Source organism: Pinus tabuliformis, chromosome 2_2 (assembly GCF_031772625.1).
Source record: "Pinus tabuliformis cultivar Carrire ecotype Pingquan chromosome 2_2, CPIR1, whole genome shotgun sequence".
NCBI lineage: Eukaryota > Viridiplantae > Streptophyta > Pinopsida > Pinales > Pinaceae > Pinus > Pinus tabuliformis.
Window position 1 is genome coordinate 601,571,169 of NC_142300.1, and position 12,476 is coordinate 601,583,644.

Genomic DNA, 12,476 nt, shown 5'->3' on the forward strand with positions numbered 1-12,476 from the left:
TCATAGCGTATGTGTCCAGATTATAAGGAGCTCAACAAACTCACTATTAAAGATAAATTCCACATTCCTGTCATTGATGAATTGTTGGATGAATTACATGGAGCAATTTAATTCACCAAGTTGGATCTTTGTTCATATTATCATCAAATTAAAATGAAAACTAAAGACATTCTGAAAACAACATTCAAAAATCACGAAGGTCATTATGAATTTTTGGTCATGCCTTTTGGCCTTGCTAATGCACCTTCCACATTTCAAGGTTTGATGAATTCCATTTTGAAACCCTTCCTTAGAAAATTTGTGTCAGTATTTTTTGATGATATACTAATCTATAGCAAGTCTTGGAAGGATCATGTTCAACATGTTGACAAGGCGCTCAAACTATTGGAGGAAAAATAATTGTATGCAAAAACCTCCAAATGTTTCTTTGGGGTATAGGAGGTGGACTATTTGGGTGATATTGTATCTTACGAGTGTGCTAAGTTAGACCCTAACAAAATTAAATCCATCAAGGAATAGAAAATCCCGACAAGTTTAAGGAATCTTCAAGGATTTCTTAGGTTGACAAGGTATTATCGCAAGTTTGTTAAGAATTATGGGAAAATAGCAGCGCCTCTAATGACGTACTGAAGAAAGATACATTTATTAGAGTCAAAAAGCAACTAATGCCTTTGAACATCTTAAAGAGGAAATGTGTCGAGCTTTGGTCTTATCTACACCATACTTCACAAAAACCTTTATTGTGGAATGTGATGCCTCGGGAAATAGAATTGGTGTTGTTTTAATGCAAGAAGGAAGACCAATTTCCTTTGAAAGTCATCCAATCAAGGGAAATAATTTTACACAAACCCATTTATGAGAAGGAAATGTTGGCAATCCCACATTCCCTAGAGAAATGGCGCCCTTACCTAATTGGAAGACACTTCAAGGTAAAAATGGATCATGATAGTCTTAAATACTTCTTGGAACAAATATTGTCTTCAGAAGAGCAGCAAAAATGGGTCACTAAGATTTTGGATTATGACTTTGAAATAATATACAAGAAAGGGAAGAAAAATGTTGTTCTAGAAGCACTCTAAAGAAAGGATGAGGATGTGGAGGAATTACTTTGTGCCATTTCTATTATCCAACCTAATTGGATAAATGATGCAAGGGATTAATGGAAGAATGAAAAAGAGGTGTGGACACTTATTCAAAATTTGCAACAAGATCCTAGTGCATTTGATACTTTTATCTAGAAAAATGATTCACTATGGTACAAGGATCACTTATGTCTATGTAAGAATTTCAAAATCAAAGAAAAAGTTATTTTGGAATTGCACACCACTCCTATAGGAGGGAACTTAGGATTTTTAAAAACTTACCAAAGCGTGAAGAAGGAATTTTGTTGGGATGGCCTTAAATCTAATGTTTAGAAGTTTGTGGCCAAATGTTTGGTTTCCCAACAAAATAAAGTCGAGACAATTAAAAAATTAGGTCTTTTACAACCATTATCCATTCCAAGTCAGCGTTGGGAGGAGGTCTCAATGGATTTTATCATAGGTCTACCCAAGTCCGAAGGAAAGAGTATCATCATGGTGGTAGTTGATAGACTTACCAAGTATGCATACTTTTTTTCTCTATATCATCCTTTCAAGGCTAGTATAGTCACTATTTCATTTGTGGAAACAGTTTAAAAGTTTCATGGAAATCAAAAAATTATTGTAACTGACAAAAATCCCATTTGGACAAAATTATTTTCTTGTCTTGGTACTCAATTGGCTTGTAGCTCATCTTATCATCCTCAATCTCATGGGAAAACTGAGATAGTGAACAAATGTTTTGAAGGATATCTTTGTTGCTTTGTATTTGTAAAAAAACACAATCGATCAAATGGTTACCTCTGGTTCAATGGTGGTATAACACTCCCTTCCATACTGCAACAAAAATGACCCCATTTATGGCACTTTATGGATGTCATCCACCATCCATCACATCATCTCTAAGAGACATTTCTAAGGTTCAAGAAATGGAATATCACATTGAACATCAACTACAAGTTCACTGATTCTTAAAGGATAATCTGACTCTAGCGCAAAATCAAATGAAGCAATAAGTCAATCAACATCGCAGCAAAAGAAGTTTTGACGTGGGTGATTAGGTATTTTTACGGCTATGACCATACAAACAAATGTCACTAAAGCAAGCCAAGAAGGATAATAAATTATCACCCAAGTATTATAGCCCTTATAAGGTATTGAAAAATATTGGTACTATGACATACAAATTGGAGCTACCTACTTCTTCACAAATACACCCAGTTTTCCATGTTTCATGTTTGAAGAAGGTTATAGGTGACAAGCAGCTTCCAGTTCAGACTATATTTCAAGAACTTGACAAGGAAGGAAAATCATATTAGAGCCTGAAGCAGTCAAGGAAAAATGAATCTAGCAGCTAAGGAATCGGTCAATTTCAGATTGTCTCATCAAGTGGAAGAACTTACCCATTGAAGATTCCACATGTGAGGATGAGTATTTTATACAGAATCATCCAAAACTACTCAAGCATTGAGGATAACACTTTTTTAAAGGAGAGAGGAATGTTAGGTCCCTATAATACTAGTGTATCTCCCATATTTCTATTGTTGTGTCCCATGTAGGCCCCATATTGTTATTGTTGTGCCCCATAAAAGCCCAATATTGTTATTGTTGTTTCCTTAAATTATTATTGTTATGTAGGCCCTAATTATATTGTGACCCTTTAGACTCTTACATATATTAAGGAGGTCTTGTCATCTGTATCATCCAAGAATCATTCATTTATGTGATGTAAAAGGAGGTTTCCAAGAGGCTTATTTCCAAGCCATTGATCTATATTTTCTTTTTTTTTCTAATCTGGTTAAATAACATCTTCGTTTCTTTGTATCTGATAAAGAAACACAATGGGTCAAGTGGTTACCTCTAGCAAAATGGTGGTATAACACTTCCTTCCATACCACATCAAAAATGACCCCATTTATGGTGCTTTATGAATATCATCCACCATCCATCACATCATCTTTAAGAAACAATTCTAAGGTTCAAGCAATGGAAGATCACATCAAGCATCAACGACAAGTTCTCCAACTCTTAAAGGATAGTGATCCGAACTTATGCAGGAACGCAACAAAATATGGATATAAATATAAACACATAGATGCAACAAAAATAAATCTTATTTTCATTCATATCAAAGAATTGAAAATGCTTACATATAGAATAGAAATAAACTAGCTCGGGCGATGGTAGCTTATCTCTAAGAAGACATGGGCAGCTACATGCCTTTGAATTGTGCTACAATGAGGCTCAAGGGTCTTTTTTATTATTGAACAAGAAGGGAAAACCCTAAACAACCAAAACCCTAACCCTAGGATATGGAACACCAAGAGTTTGTGGGCCTCGTTTGGGTTAGTTGGACAGCTAACTTCCCACGGTCATAACTTGGTCATATGATCTATGTTTGGTGCATGTGATACCTTGTTAGAAAAATATCTCTGAGTACTATAACATTTGCAGCAGGCCGCTATCTATGTTTATGGGCCTGCTACGGATCTCAAAAAAATGTTGTTTAGTGGGTCAAAATAGTTCCTAAAGTTCAAGACCTGAAAAAATGCTAAAAATAGTAAATTATGCTCTAAACAAGGAAATTGATGAAACCAACTGGAGGTCCAGGTGGAATAGGTGAGTGGCCATCCATATCTTCCTAGATCAGATAGCCTGACTCTATCGCAGAATCGAATGAAACAATATGCAGATCAACATCGAAGTGAAAGAAGTTTTGATGTGGGAAATAGGATATTTTTACGGCTACAACCATACAAACAAATGTCTCTCAAGAAATCTAAAAAGGATAATAAATTATCACCCAAGTACCATGTCCGTTAAAAGGTGTTGCAAAAGATTAGTACTATTGCATATGTTGGGATTTAATTGCTTAATAAAAACAATAGATCACATAGACATTAATTCTCAACCCAAGGAGTGTCTTTTTATTTCAAGGCAACCCACAAATTTTATGCAAGAGACCACCAGAGGCTAACACTAGTTCTATATGAAATGTTCTATGTATTTTAACAATGACACCTATTTACTGGAAGAAAATCAAATTTATGCACTCTCTCTAACTAATCTAGTTTATTAGAATTATTCTTCTAATGCATCAATCGTGAGATCAAACATAAACCCTAATGAACAAGATTAATATTTTAGAATTCAAAAAATAAAATGACAAGAATGAAAAGTATATTCTACTTATAATTGGATTGAAACTACATATACAAAATAGGAATCAAGCTAATGATTACACTATTTACAATTGAAATCTACACTACTCAAAAATGTTATTCTAGACAGAAATTTCAACTTGCGAACTCTATTAAGGAATAACAAAGGAAATCTTCAATCTAAGCCAATTCACAAATAAACTAAAAGCTACATATGAGAACAAAAAACTTTGTTTTATGAAACAATGATTAAAAATCAATGTATATTTAAGTAAATAGTAATTAAGGGAAAAACACTATGAACTGTTTAGAAATAAGAGATAACATACATAATCAAAACTCAAAGTAATACACAACTATTTGATCGAATAAACAACACTAATCACAAGATAATGCCTTGTCAAGGGAAATGAGCCTAGCTGCCTAGGAGTCAACCTGTCTAAAAGAGACTCATATCAGATCTTAAATAAACATATTATGAATTCAACTGATGATTTATTTCATTAAGAAGTTTCAGAAATAATTATAATCATAGGTGTAGTTCTTTACTGTTTTAAACTCAATAATCATACATCCATTTCTAAGTCTCTACAACTGCTACTAGCATTTTGTTATGAATTACTCATTTAAATGCACAAAGAGTTAAAGAAAATCACAATTGATTCTGAACTTCCTAATCTATGAGAAGATTACAAAATGGTTTTCATTACAATTATGAAAGATTAATTGAACAATATCTTATCTCAAATATTTTTTCAACAATAACCAGTTGAAAGCAAGTCAAATTTGATTGTGCACTTGGGGAAATTGAGAACTGGTCGCAAAAGTGTATCTCGTAAAATCACCTTTAGAGAATCACATGTATCTATCAAACCAAAGTGAATTTTGGAAACCCGCTTATGTGCAAACTATATTGGGAAATTCTGCACACAACCCATTTCGCAGAATTTTAATATTCTTCCTCATTTTCCCGTAAAATCTAATGCAAAATAACACTTTTTATCTAGCAAATTTCTAAATTGCAACGTTTGACCATGAGTTGGAGCTTGGATTTGTGATCTGGGTGAGAACTTGGAGATTGAAACCATGAATTATATTACATAATTCTCTTTATAAACCATCATTAGAAAAATCATGCATAATAATCTTTAATCTATTAAAAATAAAGGAAAACAAACATTACTTAACCCCTGGAATAAGGAAGTAGGCATCATGATCTCCAATTACAATGTCTTCATCAAAATTATAATCGAGGAGATGGCGTTGATGTGCCTATTATCAACCATGTAGTGGGATAGGTTTGGCATAGTGACAATGAACAAGGATGAAAGGAGAATTCTAGTTATTTGGAAAGAGGACCGTGAATACTTAGATTCATGAACTATGTGAATTAATTGTTGCTAAGAAAAACTAACTCAATTGGAAATCTACATTTCATGAAAGGCATGGGAAACTATTATCATCTTTAAAAGGGTAGAAAGTTGGTCTTAGCATGGGAATAAATATGATATATTATAATGGAGATGTCTTGAGTTAGCCTTTTAGGAAGAGGGGCACTTGGTTATGAGGACAAAAGTTGATAATGAACTAAATTTTCATTGTATTCCAAGAAACTTAACAAATAAATGTAAGAGTGATCTCTACGTCATTCTAGACAAGGTATATATTATCTCCTCATTCAATATTTCGACATTCATCTACTAGTGCAACACTAATGGGGTTGGGTTATAGAGATATAGGTTCATGATCTATTGACTAATTGTTAGCTTTTGTGCTAATACTTATATATTTTCTTTCATAATAGGGTGTGACTAACTTTGAAATCCATAAGCTTAAGGGCATGGAAGAGGGAATTCAACTCAATGGGCATGTAGGGGTGTGCTTGTGCGTTATATGCATCCAAATATTTGTTGAGACTTGTGGTTTGATACTAGAAAAAATTACATCGAGTGTGGGTAATTTCATAAGGGTCATCACCATTGGGATATTACAAATGAGGTTTTGTTGAAGCCTCGAAAATTGTTGCGACAACATCGGGGAAAACCACCCATTCCGGACCTTGGTTAGCAACTTCTTTTCCATTTGGTCTAGTGTCTCCGACTGGGGATAATGGGACCAGTTTCCCAAAAAAGATTTTGATAGCGTTGATGGGGTGATATATGATGTAACGGGAAAATGACTAAGCTAACTGTAATCTAATATAACTAATAAACACATGCATATATCCTAATTTAACACTATTTAGCTATAATATACCTGGGAATTAAATACAATACAATTGAAAATAAAGATCATTCAATTGCAATAAGAAGTGAAATTGTTAAACAGTAATCATTTTGGATAAATAGTTAGACAAAACAATTGTGAAAGATATATCGCATACAAAATCGTTCATGTTTCCAGAATAGATTCAAAGTTAAGATCATACAAAATTGCAATAATGCTAAACTGTAATTCCGACTTTCACACATAAAACAATTTAAAGAAGAAGTATTGCCTGATACATAAATAAAATAAGATCATAAGATAAAAGTACCATATATGACGAATCCTGCTCATTTGCTTCAGCAATATTAACCCAATCTCAATCAATCCAACACATTCTAAGAGTACAAAAGTGCATTTCAATAGAGCATTCTAGATATTTAAAAGAAAATAGATCGTGTTCCATTCATTCCATCAGAACCTCCTCAAAAGTACAGAAGTGCAATGTTTCGAAGAATGTTTCTGATAAAATTTCTAGACCCCTCTCTAAATGCATGAGAGGGGTTTAAATACTAAACTATAGGTCCTAAAATACATTATTACAAAAAATAGTTGAGGAGGTTTAAACCACCTTCCTTAGAATATGCAAAAATAAAACTAAAAGAAAAATAAATTAAATGAATAACTCCTTTGTACTTGATCTCTAAGATCGCAAATATCAGTCATTGGCTTGAGCTAGGTCAGTTGGTCGATCGCAGATTTTAACTGCCCCACAAATATAGCGTTTGTTAGTGTTGGCACCATATTTTGTGTTGAGGTTGTTAAGCACCTCAAAGTCATCCACTGATTGTATGGTTTCACTAAAAACTGCCAGTATGCTTCCCAATTCAGCCTACTAAGTTGTCTGATTGCCTCCTCCTTTTCCTATGTTGCCTGTCTCCACTTATGTTCTAACTGTTTGACATTTGGAAGAAATCTTGGTATACATTCCTTAACCAGGTTGGCACCATGAATATTTTCATTGATGGCTTCAATTATGTTGTTTGTTGCTTTCGTTGCTATCGTTGTTGCCCTTTCCACTTGCTTCAATCGAGAATCCCAATCTGTGAAAAGGATTTCTTTATGAGATTCCTCCAGCTTCGGCAGATTAGCCTTTATCCCATCCTTTGATTCTTGCCATGTGATAAAGTTGGAAATCCTTTTATGAATTTCTTCATACTCAGTCTCATGTCAATGACTTGGTTTGTTAGCTTATCATTGGTTTCGCAGTAAGGACTTATCTACGAGATCTTCTCGTAAAGTACTTCCTTCTGCTACATTAGTTGGGAATTAACACTGAGAGCTTCCTTTATAAACTCATTGATTTGCATATTATCCTTAAACTTATCTATCATGCCTTGTATCCATGCATCTCTTTCTGCTAAGCTGGCCTAATTTTTTATTCTCATCTGTTCAAATTCGTGTTGGAGCTGGGCTACTTGTAATTCTTCTTGTTGATTGGATATTTCCTTAGCTAATTTATGTTCTAACAGCAAAATTCTTTGTTCTTTTTCCTTAAGCAGCATTTGGACCTTTGTCGCTTTGTCAATAGCTGTTGTGGCACAGGCCCCTACGTATTATGACAATTTTGTGAGATTTTCAGATGGGTCCATGGGCGAGTCCTTCCAAACGATGTCCATTTGTTCATTTTCAGAAGTTGTAATAGTTAGAGCATCCAATTTTCTTTTCTTTCTCTGTCTCTTGACTACAGCTTTGTGGGTAGGGCTATAAAATGCATCTAGTGGAGGTATTTCTTCAAATCTCAAAACAATTTCTAAAGTAGGAGTGACATGCATAATTTCAACATCCTGAGTGCCCTTAACTCCTTCCTCTGTCGTTTCCATATTTGACTTATGCTGGGTTTTCTTAGGATTTTGTATCTCAGATGTTTGCTCAGAGTTTGAATTTGTGTGGATCTTTTTGTTGAACTATTCCCATTCTTGTTCCAAGTCAATAATTAGGCTTTTACCTGACTAAGTTGAATAAGAGACAATTTATGCTTGTTTCTTTGTTGAGGTTTGCTCAACCGTCTCTTCTGTAGTTTGAGTGGTGTCCTTTTCAGACTCTTTATTTGTGTTTCCTCCTCCATTTTGAGACTTCTGCTCTGAGTGCTCTGACTCATGCGTAGATCTCTCTTAGGTATCTTCTTCATAGTTTTATCTGGAGTTGTCCTCCAAACTTACACTGGGAGTTGGCTCCCTTATTGATTCTATCTGAAATAGGTCCAATGGGACCTTCAATAATCTTTTTTCCCTATATACATGGAAAGCCCTAAGATCATTTGGGGTCAAATGTTCCGATGCCAAATGAAACACTTGTGAATATGTTTTTGCCTGTAAGAAGAGGTCATCGAAGGCGTCCCCTTCGTGGGTGAACGACTTTACTTTTACCATAGTAGTAAAATTCTTAACAGTGTCGTTTGGGTCATACTGCCTTTCCAGAAGTGTGGCTAGTTTCAGAGATGCAATAATCTGTGCTTCTTTGCATGCATGTCCAAAATCATGTAGAGAAATTGCACCACATTATAATGGGAATGTAGGCCAAATGGCCTTCTTTTGCTCTTTCGATCCTCTGCTTAATCCACCTTCCCCGTTGTTTGGTAGGCTATTTCTCTGGCCGTTAAATTGTCTGGGACGTAATATGGGAGAACACGCAGTGAAGCGATGCTCCCGAATACTCTAATGGAGGTAAAGGTTTCTTCCCCAAACCATCTAGCTATTGGCAAAATATCTATCTCGACCTCTTTAGAAAACCTAGGGGCGGTTCTATTGTACACTTCTTTATGGATGGGTAGCATAACTCCTTGACATATTTTATAAAAATGAGGGGGAAATTGAGATTCCCATAAAACCTTATGGTATATATGGATGGGAAGAGGGTCCTGTACAGTCCACTTCCATCCCATGTTGGGAAATTTAGAAATAAAACAGATTGTATCCATTATAAAAGCACTCATGAAAAGGGGGGGAACACTCTTAGAGAAGAAATTCTCTTCCTTCTATATTCTATAATAGCCTTTGCCAAATTGTCTGATAGAATTTGAGCCCAGTTCATTATTGTTTCATTCACTGTTGCATCTATCAATGGGAGCCATTACGGGGAGAACTTAGTGCTATCACGTTTACAGATCAATCTACATAGCATTGTTGATACAAAACTAGGAGGGGGAGAAATGGATGTCGTAGAGTACATACCCGTTTTATCCTGTTTGAGCTTGCCTTTGTTTGCTGTCCAGGTTTGTGTGATGTCTGTTGGGTCTTCATTTTCCTTGGAAAATTTCTCAAGGAACTATTTGTTGTAGAGCTTCTGCAGCTTTGTTAACTGGTACATGAGTCGTAGGTTGTCTGTTGAAAAAGACCCCATGACCTCTTACCTGTGATTCTTGAACATTCGGTCTGCAATGTCTACCTCGGCGATTACCCATTTGACCATGTCAGTATATGGGATTATCTTTGGTCGTGAAGCTATGCGGTGCAAGAAAGAGCATGTTGTCTCGAAATAGGAGGCATCAAATGACTCTTGGGAATCTGTCGTGGCCTTTGTTTCCAGTGGCCTTGGGTGCTCCTCTTCTAACAAGTTGTACATGGCCTCCCAGGTCGTAGTTCCTCCGTCTCTGCTACACGTAGTATTAGAGAAAAAGGGAATCATTTCTGATTTCTCAAACATAGTTGCCTTTCCCTTCTTTCCCATTGTTTCCAATAATTCTCTCTGTGGATTTTTCCTAAAACGATGCAGAGTGAAAGTTATCGGATAAACACAAGTGAGAATGACAATGAATGAATGATACAGATAACTTGAAAAGGTGACAAGAAAGGAGTTTTAATCAAACGCAGATGAAAAGATATCATATCATGTCGAGCCACTTTTTAACATAAATGCCATTAACCTATATTAAATAGCCATTAATGGTCCCTTAACGCTGCCTTTATTGCTTGTTAATGTATCGCATCGCGAAACGGGAAGGATGGATTTTAAGGTGGCGGACTTAAGTTGTGAGAATGTCATTTTTGTGATTGCGATGCAATATTGCAAATCGCATTATCGCATGTTTGATTGTGTGCCTTCTCAAATTTCCTTAGGTTCCTACGGGATGCAAGACGCGGAATAAGCAGTGTGTTCTTTGTTATTTAAATCTATTTACCTTATAAATCGCTTTTCATCATGCAAAGAACTTAATCAGCATTTTATGATATTGGCCTATATCAGGTGCAGGCTTTTATCGCATTTTACAACATCGCATAGTTCATAAGATTTCAAACCTTTCTTAAGTGTTTCAGCGTGATGCAATAAGTTTGACTGTCTTATCGCAATATCGCATTTCAACATGATTTGTGAGAGTGCACACTTTGTGAATGATGATATGTGATACAGGCTTTATTTAATAGGAAATTCCTTAGGTCTTAGTTTTAAATGAAAATCCTAATGATATCTAAGTTAAGCGTGGTGATCCTTTTGATCACTTTTCATGGGTTTTGCTCATTAATAAGGCTTTTGACACACTTGGTATAGCGGTATGCGAAAAGGTGAGAATTGCTAGCTTTCAAAGGGTTTTGACTTGATATCTTGCTTTATTCCTAAAAAGCTTAAAAGAAAGTGTCTAAGTGCTAAATTTATTTTTGAAGGACTTTATCAAGGGTCCCCATTTATTAATAGAATATCAGCTATTATATCAATAAATGGGGGGGTTGTTGAATAGCACAACAATTGGCGATTCGCTGGAAGAACCAGTTATCTCCGACAATTTTTTGAAATTTCTAAAAACTTCCAAAATAAAGATAGTTCAGAAAATAAAAATACATGAAATATAAGATAAGTAACATTTCTATGAGTAATAAAAACAAAATCTACCTCATTATCATCCATTTGATTATCCTCTTCATTATGAAATTTTCTTTGTCTACATCAGTCATTACTTGGTTTTAAAGATAAAAACAGGGGGCTCTTCGCAAATTAGCTTTTAGATGTACTCAGTTGTCATAGGTAGAGCCTCAACTGCCAGCGGGCGTCCATAGCCTCGGCAGGGTTACCTTTTAACCAGCAGTGATTCAATGTCCCATCTAGATAACAGTGCAATTCTTAAAGATAAATGCATATTCAGATACTTACTTTCTTTCTCATTCTTTTCTAAACAATTCATTTTTCTTAAAAAATTTCATTTTCTTCTTCAAGGTCATTGTCTTGGTTTGGTGGCCAAAATTGACAATGCCATTCACTGGTTATAACTTTTAACTAAACAAGCTGGCTCATGATGAGACCCCTTGCCTTTTGATTAACATAATCTCAAGCCATTACCCTGTTTTGATATGCAATATTGGTAAGTCGGCTCTTGATGAGACCTCTTATCCTTTAAGTTTATTTTATAATTACACTCTAAAAAGTGAAAGCTTACTATATGGGGAGAATCATTGACTCCTTAAGAGTTTCTAGATGAAAATTATAGAGTTAAAGATGCTTCTTTGTGGAGAGTCTTTGCTTTGTTATAAATACTTTTCTTAACTGATGGTAGAACAAAGCTTTCTTTACAAAGTTGAGGTTTATCAAAGGATAAGTAATTTTAGCAGAGGACGAGCAATTTCATAGTAATATAACTTAGCTTATGTTTCAAATGCAAAAATCATCTTCTCAACAATCTCTACTTATACAAGTGAAAAGTCAAAATATAAAAGAGATTATTATTGTAAAGGCCGAAAGTAAATGCTACTCAATTTTTATTTTCCTAAACAAATAAAAGCAATAGTATACAAGGAATAGAAGAGATTATCTTCTATGAAAAATATTTTTTTAGAATCTGCCCATTAACAGGAAAATAATCTCTCTTACCTGATAAATCTTGCAATCAAAAGGTTGATGGGCCTAGTTGTTCCACAATCTGAAATGGGCCAAGACACATTCTTTGGAATTTGGTATGCTTACCTTTTTCCTCGTGTGCTTTATCCCATTTCAATACCCAGTCTCCGAGTTGAAAGGATTTTGAATTTATAGAATTCACATC